Genomic DNA, 17,861 nt, shown 5'->3' on the forward strand with positions numbered 1-17,861 from the left:
GGGCCGGGAGCCGGGCCGGGGTCGGGGAGCCGGGAGCCGGCCCGCGGGGCTGGGAGCCGGGCCGGGGAGCCGGGAGCCGGCCCGCGGGGCTGGGAGCCGGGCCGGGGTCGGGGAGCCGGGAGCCGGCCCGCGGCGCTGGGAGCTGGGTCGGGGGGCTGGGAGCCGGGGGTGGTCGGCCAGGGCCCGAGCCGACCCAGGCTGGAGCCGCCGGGGGCCAGCCTGGGCCGTGCCTCCTCCCCCCCACACTCCCCCTTACCTGCTTCAGGCTTCAAGCAGGGGAGGGGGCGGAGACTTTGGGAGGGGGCGGAGTTGGGGCGGGGTTGGGGGCGGGGCCGGGGCCCCCGGGAGTGTCCTCCATTAGGAGGCACAAAATATGGTAACCCTATCTCAGGGTAAGCTGAAATTTTGCGTGGGTGAGTCGAGCTAGGAGCCATTGGCTCTTTCTGGAGTGGGGCAAAGAGGGAACAGTGGCTGGAGGCATTACAGAGCATCCCAGGTTGTTGCTGTTTTCACAGGCTGGGAGAGGGAATGAGGAATGGAGCTGGGTACCTGGGGGATAGCAGGGGCAGCAGCAGGAGGGAAGCCCAGCATTAATAGATGTATTGGGGAGTTGAAGGAGCATTAATTGGTGACAGAGTTTGGTTTTTAGGAGGAAGTCAAGATGTACCAATGTAAACTTAAATAAGCACAGGGAAGAGGAAGAGGCATTGCTGCACGACTGCCTTCACCTGAGCTCGTAGGCTTAGCCTTAAGGCAGGTGTTGAATTTTTTTCCCCAAGCTCTGTGGTAACCCTAACATCCGGCCAGCATCACCAACTTGATATTTATACAAAAGAATTTGAAATCTGCCAGGTGGAGAAGCTCTGAAAGCTGAAGTCGATTCTTTACCCACAGCATGGGCCTTTGCTGTTCATGCTTTCTTGACACCACCCTGTCAATACCTCCCGTGCTCTGAGGGATCGTAGTGAGGAGTGAAGAGGGAGTCGCGTTTCTGTGGCACGCCTGACTCTGCCAACAAGAGTGCCAGTTGGTTCATCGTTCGAATGTCTGTTCACTTCAAACCAGACAGACTGCCTGGTGTCACAGGCCACTTAGCAGGGTACAGTAACTGCTGAATGGTGACAGGTTACAATAAATGCTGACCTGGTCTGGATTTCATTTGGTTAGAGGTAGAAGGCTTGTCTCATTACCGGTCTCCCTAAACCATTCTGTTCCATGTCCCATTCTGTTTAATAAATACAGATGGTCCCTTTACCTACACATCCATCTAGCAGCCTTTATAAAAAACACGATGCTGGAGCTGTATAAAATCCAAATCTCTTCTGTTCATAAGAGCATGACTGCTCCCCTCCTGCCTGGCCAGGAAGTATTTGCTTGTGATTCCTGAGAGCAGGGATAGTCAATAGGCAGACCGTGGGCCAAATCTGGACCGTCAGATGCTTTTGAATGGACCGTAACATCTTTTTGTTTACTTATTATTCTCAGTATTGTTATTGTTTTTGTGTTATTTTCTATGGAGTTTGGACTTGGACAATACCTTGACCAAGAAATCTGGACCTTGACAAAAAATAATCGATTACCCCGGCCTCAGAGTATATGACAGTTTGAACACTTGCTAGTGGAGATTAGTGAATTGCCTATGGGTTGAGAAGCTTTTTAAAGCTAGAACTTGGCTTCACAGATTTATAGCATGAGTTCTTGAACCTTTTTCCTGTCACTTAAACCCATGATTGTTTCTAAGGATAAGTTGATTTTGTTTTGTTTCGTTTTTGTTTTTGTTTTTATTGCCCCACGTGTACTAGGTGCTTCACAGAAAACAGACACAGTTCTTATCTTTGTCCCAAAGTACTTAAAATCTAAACGGCAGACTTAACAAACAAGCAAAGAGGTAACCTGCCTCAGGAAGGGAAGTTATTCATTTTAGACAGATGTACATCTTGGTGGGGCCTGAGTTTTTACAGTGCGAACACTCCATTTTTTTTTAATCTGTTTGATACTGGGGTTGCAGTAACAGTGAGAGGGGCATTGTGTGACGCACTATACGTATGTGTGCGCACACCCCAAAGAGTCTCTCTGCCCCAAAGAGCTTTCAATATAATGCTGCAGAAATTGATTTTTAGGAGGGATTTGAATGTTGCATGGGTGGGTGCTTAGCAAATGAGTTTGGGAAGGGCATTCTAAGCATATGGAGCAGAGTAGCAGAAGGCACAGATGTTCATAGGGGGGTTATTTTCTAGCTCAAAAGAACCTTGTGCAACACAATCAGTATGGCAGAAACTCCCTTGTCCGTTGAAAGCTGAGCTGGCATAAATGGGCACTCTGTATAGGGGGTACATACTGTTGTTTTTTTCTTTGCCATTCTGCCCATTTTTTCATTCTCTCTTAACCAGAACCAGAGCTGATAACGTTTGCTGAATTTTCAGACTCCGTGTTTGAATGGTTTCAAAGCTAAGCAAAATGTGTTCACCTGTCCCTCCTTGTGTGTGTTTGCAGAGTGTATGAGCCCAGGAGAACAGCCTTTGGACGCAAAGAGGCTCTCTGTTCCACTGGTCGCTCATGGAGACAAGTGTGAAATCGCTTACAATATGCTGGCAGAGTGTCTTGTATGCAAGCACATCCAGCTATTTTTAGGTGGAAACGATCTGCGTGACATTAATAAGCAACTGGGTCACAATGAATCAGCCTCTGATTATCAAACTAGCAGCTCTGAATTGCTGAGTAAAGTAATTGGTAAAGCTTTGCATATCATTCCTTTTTTTATCATTTGAGGGTGGGAGAGCTCTCCCCATCTTCTCATCAAAATCAAAAATTCCCAAGTGTTCAAAATATTTACCAAAGGGAGCAGAGCGATGAAATGTTTACATTTTCGACTGCCTTAAATAAGGCTGCTTCTTAGGATTGGAGCGCGTGAGCAGACAGAGCTAAATATAGTGTGACGTGAAATAAAACACAAGTTAGCAGCATTCGAAGTGGACAGCTAAACCTGGTGGGAACTCTGTCAGCCTGATGTCCAGGTGCAGGGGCCATTCAAAGCGGGCTGGCGCTCTCCTGAAAGTGTCATGGAGTGGAGGGTAGGAGAGACGTTCAGGCCTGCGGGATGTCAAGGGAGGAGGAGAGGGAAAGCAGAATGCACTTTACAAGGTATCCTAAGAGCATATTAATGCCCACGGCACAGTTCTGTTGTCCATATACAAGATTGCACAATTTGTGAAGTTCATTGGTTCTTTTCTCCACCTCCCACTGAAGCATTCCATGTTGGCCACAGTACGAGGCAGAATGTCACGTGAAATGGACCATTGGTCTGATCTGATATGGCAGAGCATTCATTCTTAGTAAAGCTGGTTAAATACTGGGAGGGGAGGGAGAACCCTGAGCATTCCTTACAAACCTGAAACAAGGTTTGTTTCAGCCCATCTCATTGCCCCTTCTGTATTTGCTCTCAGGGAATGTTCAAGCAATGGTTATGCTCACAAAAGCTTGCAGAAATGAATTTTTAACCGTCCAGAAATGGCATATTTTGTAAGGCTAGGACAGTGCTTAGCTTAGCAAGAGGATAAGGTTCCTTATATTCCCATTGCCAGAGACGTAAACAAACGAACCTCTCAAGAATCTGAGCCCACAATTAGGATACTGCAGTTGTGTGCGTCCACAATTATATTGGGAGAGAACTTCAAATTAAACTCCGTTGCAATTCTTGCCATAGCTTGGTTTGTTTCACCCCAGGAATGAAGGACTAGGTGGCTCGAAAATCAAAAGGCTTAACATTTTCTAAAATTCCCTGAGATGACCCCTCTCAAAGATTTGAAGCCCCTACAGTGGCTTCAAGTTTTCCTTCTGATTAGAAGTATTGTGCTCGTCCCAATCAGCAAACTGAAATAATATCATGTGACCTACGATCAGTTACACAGCACAGCTGTAATTTCAAATTCAGAGTATAGAATGTTTGCCTCGATCTATAGAATTCTGTAAAAAAACAAACACACACAACGTCCATTAGAATAACATGTGATAGTATTTCAATGTGCTTGCAGGTATTCCAATGAGCAAAGGGCTAATTAATCAAGTCAGTGCTTCTCTGGCTATATGGAGTAACCTGTTCAAAATGCACAGTAGCAGAGCATTCCATTTTATGTAGAGACCATTCCAACAAAAATACCAGGAAGATTCCTTCATGTTTTTAGTACGTTTGTTACTATGGTGTCTTGTGCTTTGCGGCACAATGTGCATAAAATGATATGCAAATGCTAAAATGCTTCTGCTCTTACAAGCCATGGACACACACACACGCATTAGAAAAACTATCTTCTGTTTTGATTCAGTTTTCCGTAAGTTTTAAGTTTAAACAGGAGAAGGCCGGACATGTGCTTTGAAGCTCTAGATAGTGACTGTTGTTCAGACGGAGAGCCCCATATTCTAAGCCTGTTCTCTTCTCAATCTACCATTGACCTACTAATCTTAAAACCCTGCAAATGGAAAAGTTTTCAGTCTAAACCTTAGTTTGTTCATGTTATGAACTGACTTCCTTTTGTGGCCCTCCCAGTTTGACGCTGGATAGCTAATTTCCAGTGTTAACCTCTGCCGGCGGAGGCCAAGGTGCACACTTCTATGGCAAACTGGTTGTTGGTTGCACATGGGGAACTCCTGCTCCCTCAGCATGTTAATTTCTACACTGAGCAGATAAGGTGCTGCTTTTAATGTAAAAAGTTTTGCTATCGCTCTCCAGCAGCTTTGCAAAGCTAAATATTTCATCAGAACCCCTGTCATATATTCCCTTTTGCATAGGTTTTGGTACCACTTGGATACTGACTTGTGAAAAAGTAATCTTTATAACCCATGTGTTCCAGTCAATGACCGGCCACACAACCTGCATTGTAACATGACCAAATTAAGTGGGTAGGTGGATTTTAAAGACCAATTCTATTTTATAAAGTTATTCAGATAATCAGCGTTTCAGTTGTAATTGTAAAACAGGCCCGGACCAGTTAAGGTTAGTAAAGATCTGATGTCTCTCTTCATTTTCAACCTTCATGTCGATTTCAGTAAAGCGTCAAAACCTCGATTTCAGTAAAGCGTCGAAACCTCGATTTCAGTAAAGCGTTTGATACGGCACCGCATGAGGAATTATTGGTTAAATTGGAAAAGATGGGGATCGATATGAAAATCCAGAGGTGGATAAAGAACTGGTTAAAGGGGAGACTGCAGCGGGTCGTACTGAAAGGTGAACTGTCAGGCTGGAGGGAGGTTACCAGTGGAGTTCTTCAAGGTTCAGTTTTGGGTCCGATTTTATTTAATCTATTCATTACTGACCTCGGAACCGAATGTAGGAGTGGGCTGATAAAGTTTGCGGATGACACAAAGTTGGGAGGTATTGCCAATTCGGAGAAGGATCGGGATATCCTGCAGGGAGATTTGGATGACCTTGTAAACTGGAGTAATAGTAATAGGATGAAATTTAATAGTCAGAAGTGTAAGGTTATGCATTTAGGGATAAATAACAAGAATTTTAGTTATAAGCTAGGGACGCATCGGTTGGAAGTAACGGAAGAGAAGGACCTCTGAGTCCTGGTTGATTGCAGGATGACTATGAGTTGGCAATGTGACGTGGCCGTGAAAAAAGCCAATGCGGTCTTGGGATGCATTAGGCGAGGTATTTCTAGTAGGGATAAGGAGGTGCTGGTTCCGTTATACAAGGCACTGATGAGACCTCATTTGGAGTACATGCTCGGGGTTCAGCTGATCGCCATATTTGGGGTCGGGAAGGAATTTTCCTCCAGGGTAGATTGGCAGAGGCCCTGGAGGTTTTTCGCCTTCCTCCGCAGCATGGGGCAGGGGTCGCTTGCTGGAGGATTCTCAACTATTTGAAGTCTTTAAATCATGATTTGGGGACTTCAACAGCTGAGTCAAGGGAGAGAATTCTTCCAGGAGTGGGTGGGTCAGCTTTTGTGGCCAGCATCATGCAGGAGTTCAGACTAGATGATCATAATGGTCCCTTCTGACCTTAGAGTCTATGAGTCTGAGTCTGTCATTCCTAAAATCCATTTGGATACTTCTATTGGGCCTAACAAAACTGGAGACAATATTATCTTCGCTACCTGTCCTAAACTGTTGTTGTGGGCTGTTAAACAGCTGCCACATTCCTTCCCAGATGTGGTGGCATTAGTGGAAGGTGAAATGAGTTGTTATACAGCTTTATTTGTAAAGTATTTTGAAATCCTTGGGTGAAAAGTACTGTAAGCATAAAATACTACTAGTAGTAAAAAGCAATGATTGCTGACAAAACACAGATAAATAGTGTCTGGGTCAAATATTGCCACCTTAAATTTTCTAGAAGGTCCCAGTTCTATTAAGACTGATCCTGAATGGACTGACATACTTTTAGTTCATGAGTACGCTTTATTCAGAAGGCATAACATACTCTGTGCACAGTGAGGGAGACCTTGTGCAGAAGGGTGTGTATTCAGCTCAGGGCTATTGACATTGCATAAAGGAATTGTTCACTAACGGATCCTCTTTTATTGTTGGCAGAGTATACCAGCCCCTTTCTTAGCAACTAACAGTCTGCTTAGTTTCTTGGAAACAGATGTCCCAAAGTGCCAAATTATGTAGGGGGTTTTTTTGTGTTTTTTTGGGGGGAATTTTTTTAAATTGATTTAAAAAAAAAACTTAGTAATGCACATTTCAAGAAATGGAGAGTCTGAAAAGAACTATCTTATCTGAAATGGCATATTCCAGTATTTAGTATCCCTGGAATAGTTGGTTTTAATATTAGGCACATGTTTTCCCATGTATCAGAGGGGTAGCCGTGTTAGTGTGGATCTGTAAAAAGCAACAGAGAGTCCTGTGGCACCTTTAAGACTAACAGATGTATTGGAGCATAAGCTTTCGTGGGTGAATGCCCACTTCGTCAGACACATGTAATGACATTATGTCTGACGAACTGGTTATTCACCCCCGAGAGCTTATGCTCCAATACATCTGTTAGTCTTAAAGGTGCCACAGGACTCTCTGTTGCTTTTTACAGATCCACACTAACACGGCTACCCCTCTGATACATGGGAAAACATGTGCCTAATATTAAAACCAACTATTCCAGGNACCTTTAAGACTAACAGATGTATTGGAGCATAAGCTCTCGGGGGTGAATAACCAGTTCGTCAGACATAATGTCATTACATGTGTCTGACGAAGTGGGCATTCACCCACGAAAGCTTATGCTCCAATACATCTGTTAGTCTTAAAGGTGCCACAGGACTCTCTGTTTTCCCATGTAATTCTGTCTGTTGTAAATTAGAGTTTACGTACGTCTTCAGTTTAGTTTCTAGCTCCTAGATGGGAAGAAATGGACCTTATTAAAAGCAATTTTTGCTACGAAGATGATTTCAACAGCTTTGAAGTTTGCAGTGAATGGATTTTAGATCTTTTGTTAGTGATGGGATTGTGCGAATTAGCAACCTGTGTGTTAGAGGGGTTAGTGGAGAAACTATACCCTACAATACTGCCTGGGTTTTCTGCAAATGGGCCTGGTGGGTGGGACATCAGGATTCTCTAAGAGAATTTCAGTGCTGCTGCAAGGTGCTGCAGACTGCCCTGCTCAATTATCTGCAAAATGGGTACAGCACAGGCAATAAAGGCTTCTTGACCTCCTGTTATGCAGGGACCAGCAGTTCAACCTCCATGTCCAGTCAATCCTTGGCTTTCCTGAGGTGTGTCACCAGAGTGCTAGTCATGAATATGGCTCTGTCAGCTAGGAACTTGACTGAAACTACAACGGCATTTCACACAGGTCACCAAACAGCCATCAGATGGTAATGGCTGGCTGGATTTGAACCGGTGATGGAAAAACTCTGTATTATCTTTCCAGTATCTTGGATGATCTATCATCTAAGCCTATTGAAAACTGATTTTTTCAAATAGTGCCCTAAACTTATTAAATGGCTTCCACAGTTCTGTAGAGCCCCTGGATTTAAATGATTTAAAACACACAGCTGTGCTCTCTGTCCTACCAAACTGGGATGCTGGTGGACTCAACCAGCAGCAAATTAGAGAAGTGACTGCATATCTGCGTTTGTTAAGCCATGTCTAATGGTTGGTTGTTTTTGTTTTTTTTTAACAGGATCCAACAGCTGCATCTATCTCAGACCGAGACTGCGATACAAGGGAGGGAGAGACCGTAGCCATGAACTATAAACCATCCCCACTTCAAGTGAAACTAGGTGAGTCTCTGCGTTAACACAGAATGATGATTTTTAAAAAAATGAAAGCTTGCCAAAGGAGGGCAGAGTGCTATGGGATTCTGTGATGTGACACTCATGTCTCTGTTATTATCCGAAGCATTCCAGTCAGTTAAGACACCTTCTTGAACAGCTGACAAATCTGACCGTGCCACAGACAACCAGTTACTCAAGAGGGACCTCCTTTCTATTACTATGCTGGGGGCTTCTAAAATGGAAGTTAGGGGAGTCCCTCCCTTTCTGGAAGGTCTTCTCAAGGAGGGGGGGTAGCTCAGTGGTTTCAGCATTGACTTGCTAAACCCAGGGTTGTGAGTTCAATTCTTGAGGGGGCCATTTAGAGACCTGCGGCAAACATCTGTCTGGGGATTGGTCCTGCTTTTGTGGAGGAGGTTGGACAACTTGATGACCTCCTGAGGTCCCTTCCAACCCTGATATTCTATGATTCTATTCTATGAAAGGATGGTGTCACCTTTGTTCTCTGAAGAGGTGCATCAAGATGAGATAAATATTCAGTGCAGATAAAATGTGGCTTAGAAAAGTCATTGGGATGAAATCCAGCTGCTGTCCTGAGCTAAACTGAGGCTTTAGCTCAGCAGTGCATTCGCTTGACAAGTCTGACAATCCTATTTCTACCATAACTCTGGTGGAATTTCTCCTCAGACATAGCCCTTCACTAGTGTATACGCTGTGCCTGCTTAGTTAAGCAAATATGTGTCTGGTGGGCTCATTCATGTATGCAAACAAATGCACTGTTAAGATAAAGCATCAGCTTAATTCAAGACAGCAGCTGGATTTCATCCCCAATGCTTTCATAAGCACAGCATTTTATCAGCACTAAATACTTCTCACCTTGATACAACTCTTCAGAGCCAAAAAGTGACGCCATCCTTTCTGGTAGGTCAAGAGGGAGGGACTCCCACAACTTAAGTTTGAGTATTAACTAAGCAGGCACATCGGACAGACTAATTGAGAGAGAGATTTGAAGAGAACTCCCAACCGAGTTTTGGTAGAAATGTGGTCCATCATATAGATATAGGTAGATAGGTATAGATATCAAACACACGTTTGGATTCCAGTCTTTGCTTGTGCCAAGAATTTTAGGAGGAACGTTAATTGACATGGGACAGAATGGGACTAATTGGATGTCTTGAGCCATTGGAGCGGTTTGTTAATCCTTGTCAGCTGCCGCTACTTTTAAAAACTGTCAGACTGACAAGATGTACTCACAGTTCAGTGTGGCTCACCTCTTTTGGTTTCAACCCTCATTCCCCTGCCTCTTCTCTTGTCTCTCCTTCATTTTCTGTCTGGTGTAGGTCTTGAACTCTTCAGGGCAGCGATTGTCTTTTTAAACTTTTCAATGCTCCGGGCAAAGTTATAGTGCTATATAAATATTCAGTAGCTTTCCTCGCACAGCTATTGCATGGGCCATTTAGAGGTCAGGATTCTAGTCCTACTGTGGATGTGCCAAAAGGATAGTGGCATTAACTTTTTTTTAGTATTGTTAAAGCATAGTCGGTTGTTCTAATGTCAGACTCAGTCCCTTGATCTGACAGTAGACTCATCCATTGTCTGTTTTCTCTATGGATATCCGGACATATAGTAACCACCTGCGCATTCTGGGAATCCTGGTTCAAATGAGCTCTGTTAAAATACCAACTCGGCATGAACACAACTTTTACTTCCAGAGCCAGCAGTGGTTGGGAATGCTGCACGGGTAGTATGCTACATCCTGGGAGAAGGATTGTATTGAAAATCATTAACCTGTCCAGCCACTGAATGTCCTCCATATTGGGAGGGTGTTGCATTATGTTTTGTGACGGAAGCATGGTAGCTGGAATGTCGGTGCTCAGGAATGGGTGTTAAGAATAGGAAGAGCTTCCTGGTTGCACTGGAGTTTTCGCTAATTCCTCAAAGGCAGGGGTTGGCTTGAACATAGCTAGTGCAGTAAAACGTTTAGCTTTTTCTCACGTAAAAATACTGTGGGACCATATCTTAAAAAACACACACATGGGCTGTAGTTACTTCCAGGGAAATAATATCACCTGGTTCTGGTGACAAACCACAAGCATTTACTTATGATTTATTACCCTGACCCCTTCATGAAATTATAGCCTTGATAATACTTTAATTCTTCTATATTTGCTTGACATATATTCTGGCGCTCCTTCTGTGTTTGTATCACTGTGTCAGATTGTAAATTCCGCGGGGCAGGGACTTTGCCTCTTATTTGTAAATCACTTGATAATGAGGTGTTCTTCAACACTGCTGTCAATGTATGGGCACCTAAGGATTCATAGGGTGTGTTCAGCTCATCCTCACCAGAAAGTGTAACAAATGGACCTGGTACCTCAAGCCTATGAGAACAAGACAGGGCTTTGATAGGTGAAAAAGGAGAATAAAGTAATCGCAAAGGGTAAATCTCAGAGTTTGATATCCATTGGAAGACAGCAGTTCCCAATGTGATTCCCACACAATTCTGTATTGTTTTAATAATGCATAGGCCACCTGTTCGGCTACTTCACATTTCTAATTCCTTTTCTGTGCTGAAATCTTCATCAGTATCTTAGGTTTGTCCTACCCATGTTTCGGATCAAATGGTGGTGTAAATAATAGAGCATTTATGTAAAATTTTTAGAAATGGAGCTAGTTATTTGATTTCCAAGATGGAACTTTATGTAGGTGGGTGAGAAATCACAGGAGTTTTGCTGACTCCAATACACCCTGATTTCCTTCACCCACCTGGTGGTTGTGATTTGGAGCATGTAATAGGGTTTAGAAATTTTCTTTTACCTGCTCTCAATTGTATCACAAGGAAGCAAAAGTAAGGTACACAGAATTTCATGCATGGCTAGGAATTGTCATCACCTCCAGGGATTGGATGGTAATGGTCACAGTTTCAGGCTAACTACTCCTGTATTCCTAACCACTGCCCCCACAGTCTACTCCAAGAGTGCCCAGTCAGGTCTCATGTCTCCAGCCTGCCTAAAGGCAAGCACCAGTGCCTTGCTGTCTCTCCAAGGGCTATGACCAGAGGTACAAGTTACTACACAGCTCTTTCTCAGCAAGCACCTTTCTTCTTAAGGTAAAAGCATTACAGTGAAAACGTATTAAAAAAAAACTATAAAAGTTCCTGTATGCATGTTGAAAGCTTACCAGAGGCCATCAGTCTTACAAGGCCCTAGTAGGCCAAAGTCTTTTCAACCCCTTTTGCAAGGGTTGGGAGCCCCCTTGGACAAAAAGTCCTGTCCATTTGCTGGATCAGAAAGAAGGCCCTGACTCCGTTTAATCCAAGCCTTTTTATATTAAAAGTTCTTTCTTCGTCTGTTGGTTTCAGTTTGAGACAGCATATGCGAGCTCCCCAGGGGTGGTACCTCCCGAGGGTGGGGGGGGGGCGGTTTACAAGTTGAGTGATTCCCCATAATCACCCCTTGCACACACACACTATTCTTAGTTTCTGGCGGAGCTGTGGCAATGCTCCCTATCTGGAGTTGCATCCATAAACCATCCATATGCTTAACACAATATGGTCCCCAGAGATACTGCCTGCAGTTGCAGTAATGTACTACAGAACTTCTCTGCCAGCTATCAGCAGTCTTCACTAAATGAGAATTACGGGCGATGACTATAGACGTCTGAATCTGATCTGCTACGAGGATGTCTTGACAGTTTTTAGTGAAGCCTAGAGAGGAGACATGTACATACAAAGCTGTAGGTTCTAGAATAAGAATGAGATTTCAGTGGGTGTGAAAATGTATGTTCTCTGAATCAAATTTAGAAGGCAAGCTAATGGAGACTTAGCTGGTGTAATTAAGACCTTTTTTCCACTTCCCTCAGCGTGTAATCTTTTCCCTTTAGACTCTCCCTCATTTAGACACCTGGATGCAATGAGCTAAATTCAGAGGTGACCTAGTGTCAGATGATCAGATGGAGATCCATGTGCTCAGCGGTGCAGTCTTGAGGGGGTTTGTTTTTGTTCGGAATTTTATTGCAAGTCTGCACGGTAGAAGTGACCTCAATTGCAGCAGCACTAGATAAATTATCTACTGTCCTAGTTGCAATTGTTTTCCCTCTGAGCTTAGATCTCATGCTGACATTTCTCTTAATTCTAAAACATTCAGTGGCTGATGCTAGACAGCCCCAAAAGGAGAAGCAAGTGTCACAAAGTAGCCTTTGATGTGAGCTACAGTAGTTCAATTATATCATCTCCTAACGCAATCAGAAATGGTCCTTGCTTCTCGAAGCAAGGAGCCATCCTAGTACTAGTAACAGCAGAGCTATTGCATGAAATAATTGGGTACTAGCACCTTTCTGCTGGCAACTGCATTGTAGGAGATTTCTTTTCTGCTCTGTAAGATATTGTACGATTTACTCTTTGAACAGGTCTACTATTGGGGAGGAAATTCTCCTTTCCTGGAGCCCGGAGGGCATTTATAAGTTAGGCATGCGTGCTCCCACACTCCATCCCTGCCTTCCTGATGGCCCCCTCTCTGCCTCACTTTCCCTGGCCCAAAACGCAGCAGCACTGTGGACAGGCAAGAGATATTGAACAGCTGCGTAGAAGGGACATGGGGGAAAAAGTGGGATTTGAAGGAGAGAGATGGGGGAGAGGAGCTGTCCTCTGACAAAATATTTATTGATGTTCTGTATTAAATGTAGTAACCTGGTTAGATCTCTAGGGACTCTCCTCTTCTCCCACTTTCCCCTGTGCTAATCCCACCTCTCCTGAGATGTTCACAAGGACTTGATGGAATTCTGCTAGAGGTGTGCTGCTGCTGCCGCTTAAATCTGCCCGAGGGCTCACTATTGAGTAGCGAAGGGGAACTCTTTCACGATATCCAGAGACTGCTGAGCAAGCGACAGCTGTTGCACGTAGGGAGTGAGAGTGGGACAAGCAGTCAAATCAGAGTTTCACGTGGCCATGTAAAAAAATGGCCTGATGGTTACTGGCCCAACCTCTGCCTCTTGCTAATTCATCTTTCATAAGTTCATCTTTTGTTTCTGCCACTAGATTGTTTTGTGCACAAGAGCCCTAAGATTTTATTCTGTACTACTAGGGAGGAACTCAGACTTCCTGATTCCTTACGGTCTGTCTGATTTTGTGGGTTTCTATGTAGACGTTAATTAGGTTGTCTACCTCAAAATGCAGAAAACACTTGAACTTAATTTGTGCTGTCTATCATATTAACATCCGTTAGCTAACAGGCAGGATTCCTGTAAACCACAAGCAACTCTCCGGAATAAACATTATTTAGAGCATGTAATTCTGCCAGTGATCTAAGACTAGCAGTTTAATGCAGAATACCCATCTCAAGCCTGATGCAGCATGATGTTCCCCCCGATATGGTAGCATTAAGCCTGCCTTAGAGAGCTGGCTTTAAGGATGGATTTAGATTCCAGGCTCTGGCTTGGTGGAGAGCAGAGTTAATTGAGGAACTAATCCATTTGAGGAAAGAGGGCAGGCTGACCGCACACGCCGTGGTATTAGCTCCTACTGCCTATCTCTTGAATGACATTGATTCATGACTGATATTGCATTGCTCTGCTGCTGGGAAGGAAAGGTATAGGGAACACTAATCAATATCGGTTGAGAACGACAGAGCCTTCAGCATTCAAGATAACAAAATTTGTGCATTTCCAATCTAACCCCTGCCCCAGTAGAGGGTAGCCTTCCTTTCTTGCTCCATGGTGTTCCTGAAACTCTGGTTTTCTTTTTCGGTAGCCAGTTTAATTTGACTTTTCAAAGGAAATGCAATGGGATTGTTTTTAAAACAACTCCATTGAGAAGCTACAGAGAGCATACAAGAGCGTAGCCCCATTGCTGACAGCATTCAAGGACACAGCACTCTATGCATAGGGTCGGACGTAATGACTGAGGACAGGTGTCCAGATTTTGCTCAGCTGTGGGTTGCCATGGCAGCTTGCCCCAAGTTTAAGAGCTGCAGCTAAATTATGTATAATAGGGCCAATGGCCGCAGCCCTTATTTGCAATACTGCGAGGCCCCCATCTGACCATTCCCTTCTCAGATCAAGAGGGAGAATTGCATGCTGGGATATGTTGTTTGTAACAGGCACATCTGCATATTAACTATGAATCCAACTTCTTTTGTGGAGCTGAATGTGTCAGTACAACCCTGTTATTCTTTGTCCCTTTTCCTTGATGCCTCTTTCCTGGCTTTTTATACAAAAGAACTCCGGGATCTAAATACTTCATACAGATAATAGAATAAAGCAAAGGTTGTAAGTGGCTGAACAAATCAATACCATTAGTGTATCCTTTTGTCAGTACCTCAAATACTGTATTATTCCCAATTGTTCTTCTGAGACAGGGCGATTCATGCTAATTAGGTAGAGCAGCTGTTGTTTCTGGGAACAAGCTGTATAGGTGGATTTGAAGAGCACTTTTAACAAAGAAATTGCAACTCTTCTGCTAGCTCCCAAGGTTCCAGCTCTATTGAGAAAACTGCAGATCTCCATATCCATAACCATTTGCAGTGTGACCTCAAGTGACATCATTACTTAAAGTGCACAAAGCTATTTTCTTCCCTTGGGAGTTCCCATTTCCTTTCCGATTGTGTCTGTACTGTGTGCTGGGGGAATGAGTAATGCGGAAGCAGAAGCACAGCGCAATATAGCACTGCTATTGATTGTCTTCATGATGATAAAAGTGCAGTCTACCACTTGGAGGCCTCCTGGGGATGAGAGGAATTTATTTAAACATAATTTCATGTGTTATTACTCCTTCCAGTTGTAACAAATTGTGCATACAATTTATTGTAGCATCCTTCTTGCAAAGTATCTCAAGACTCTTTGTGAGGAGGGGGAGAATATAAAGCTCGATAGATTTTGGGACAGTGGTCCTCATGCAGGCAGCATGGGGATATGACGGTAAAAAGAGGCCACTTCCAAACGTAGTGGTGATGCAAGAACTCTTGCAGGTTAGTTGGAGTTGAGAGACTGGAAGGAAGCAGTAAAGAGGAGCAAAGAGGTGGTGAGTGGAATTTAGTGTCGGTCACAGACTCAAGTGAACAGGAAAGTTGTGAAGTGAGATTGGAAGAGAAGAGTGACTCCCTGGAGTTCTGCAAGGTCCAGAGGAAGTCTGGGTTGGAGGAACAGGGCAGGCAGGTGAGAGTGAGGGGCAGCTCGATCAGAAGAGGGAGGTGCAAATGAATGTTATAATCCAGGAGTGAAGCCACTGAAGTGGATTAAAAGATTGGTAAGAAGCTAGTGAAGAGGAGGGTGCTGATATTCCTAATTATTTATATAATACTCAAAAATGTGCTAGGCACAGGAGAAGACAGACTCAGAAACTCCTCTTTTTGACACAAGTACTCTTAGAAATTAATCAGAGAAGCCAAATATGTATTTTTACTTAATGAAATTAAATGAAGGGTCCATGGTGAAAACAGAGGACTGGAAGGAGGTGTCCTAAGTGCAAAGTATCATTAAAATCGCAGTCAAGGAGGAAACTTACCACATCTATGGAGAACGAAACACTGCAGGCAGCACTGCAGAAGCAGCGAGCAGGGATGCCAGTTATACCCAGAGTGCAGGTAATGTGGCATATTTTAACCTCCTTACTTTTTTTCCATATAGTAAAGGTAATATTGCTGAAACACCCTGGAGAGACCTAAAGGGGGCTTCCCACCAGTATACCTCCACAATGACTTGGAGAGGGCAGCTCTAGCTGGGTTGATGGGATAATTTATTTCATTCAATCCATGGCGCCTTTGCTGAGATGGCCACAAAAAGAAGGAAGGGGAAAATTAGCGCCAATTGTTCTGGCTTCTGTGGTCTGAGATCCCTTGGAAGTGGGATCCACTAACTCATTTTGCATAGCCCACCCGTGGGGAATGTTTCACCCTTAGCCTGAATTACCCAGATGTTATTTCTCTATTGTAAACTCAGTGTTTTCTAATGTCTTCTTAAGTAGGTGAGCGTCTCAGTAGGACCCCTCGAGGGAGGCCAGTAGAACTCTGTGTAATTAACATAAACTAGCACCAGAACAGACCACAGCATCTGCAGACCCTCATTCAGTGCAAACATTTTCTGCGTTTCATTCATGAGAGATGAGTCTATCTGACAGTTGATCAGATTTGTTCTCTCCTTTTTCCTTCTCTACACCGCGTGTTCAGTTATTAGCAGCCTGCAACCCTTCATGGCTATTGGTGCCAAAATGCTGGGCCAGCCGATAAGGATTGCATTGAGTAGGAATAATATGCACTTGTCAAAGAAAGGAGATTGCTATTCTTGGCTCTTAACTACCGTTCCCAGGCAAAGATGATGCTGACAGTACCCTAGAAACATTCATGTCCTCCCTCTGAAATCATAGAGAATCCTATGTACTGAAAATGAAGGAGGTGTGATATAAGCCAGCTGCCATTACACAAGGTCACAGTGGCACTAACCCTTTCATACTGTGGACCACTTCTTAATTATTTATTTGTATTACAGAAGTGCCTGAGAACTACAGTCTCTCCTTTTAACCAGCATCTACCTCTGCTAAGCTGTCTCCAGGCCACTTTGCAGTCCTGTCCTGTCCTTCTGTGTGCTACTCCCCCTCCAATCTTGGGATCAGAAAATGTTATCACTGATTTAAGAAGAAATGAAGCAGCCACGCAGGGGGCAAAAAGTGAGTTGATGGGATGCTAGTCATTTATCCAAAGAAGCCTCTGCACACTCAAGTGTCCTGGACTAACAAAGGATCTGTCAGACATGGACAGATGCTTCACCACTGAACAGAAGCAGCTCTGAGGACCACAGTCTGAGAATTGCGGCAGCCTGCATCGGCTGCGGTCATTTCATGCCAGTGCCAGCAGTGAGCCATCTGGCTACTTTCCTTCTTTCCTTTCCTACCTTGCAAACTTTTTGCAAAACTCTGTCCCCTTTCTAGCCGGCCTAATTTTTTAGGAAGTGGGTCTTGTTGAAGGAAAATAAAGCACTTATAGATGCCACCTATTTACCAGAGACCAGATTTGTAAAAAGCGATAAAATCACTGCAGTAATTGGACAGTTTCCAGTCCAATGAATCCATTCCTCAAGTTGTTAATCGCAGCTCTCTCAAGAGGTTCCACTTACTGTCTGGGCCAAGGCTGACTAGCTTGTGCTGATGGAACGTGTTTATTACATCATTCATAGAAATGACGCATCACAGGTAGGGATAATGCAAAATAGCTCTGGGTTCCTTTGCGTCCACTTGCGCACACCCTCATTTCCAAAGGGAACAACCAGAAATGATCAAAATAAAACGCCAGGCCAAAAGAGAACATCATAAAGTCTTGTAATAATGGCTTCCAAACAACCAGTAGAAGTAGCTTAGTCCATTATAAATACGTGGAATCCCGCTTCATTAGCGTGTTAACCAACGGACAGGACTTTCTGCCCAGAATCTCACTGGGTCAGATCATGGACGAGACTTTAGATGGGACTTCTATTTTGGTGTTGTGATTGACCACTGAGCAGAGGGGCACATGTGCCAAAACCAAGTGCAGCTTTTGGTTGGGAGGGGTAGCTCAGTGGTTTGAGCATTGGCCTGCTAAACCCAGGGTTGTGAGTTCAATCCTTGAGGGGGGCCACTTAGGGATCTGGGGAAAAATTGGTAGTTGGTCCTGCTAGTGAAGGCAGGGGGCTGGA

General features: G+C 44.1%; 1 long non-coding RNA gene across 1 annotated transcript in view; it reads left to right on the forward strand.

Moving 5' to 3' along the window:
* LOC117878677 overlaps positions 1-16,766 on the forward strand; it is an 89,299-nt gene extending 72,533 nt beyond the window's left edge. The window contains exons 2-3 of the long non-coding RNA XR_004646053.1: positions 8,114-8,213; positions 16,683-16,766. This is a non-coding gene — a long non-coding RNA (uncharacterized LOC117878677). The remainder of the gene's footprint in view (positions 1-8,113; positions 8,214-16,682) is intronic.
* The last annotated feature ends 1,095 nt before the right edge of the window (positions 16,767-17,861 follow it).

The sequence above is a fragment of the Trachemys scripta genome, chromosome 6 (genome assembly GCF_013100865.1).
Source record: "Trachemys scripta elegans isolate TJP31775 chromosome 6, CAS_Tse_1.0, whole genome shotgun sequence".
Lineage (NCBI taxonomy): Eukaryota > Metazoa > Chordata > Testudines > Emydidae > Trachemys > Trachemys scripta.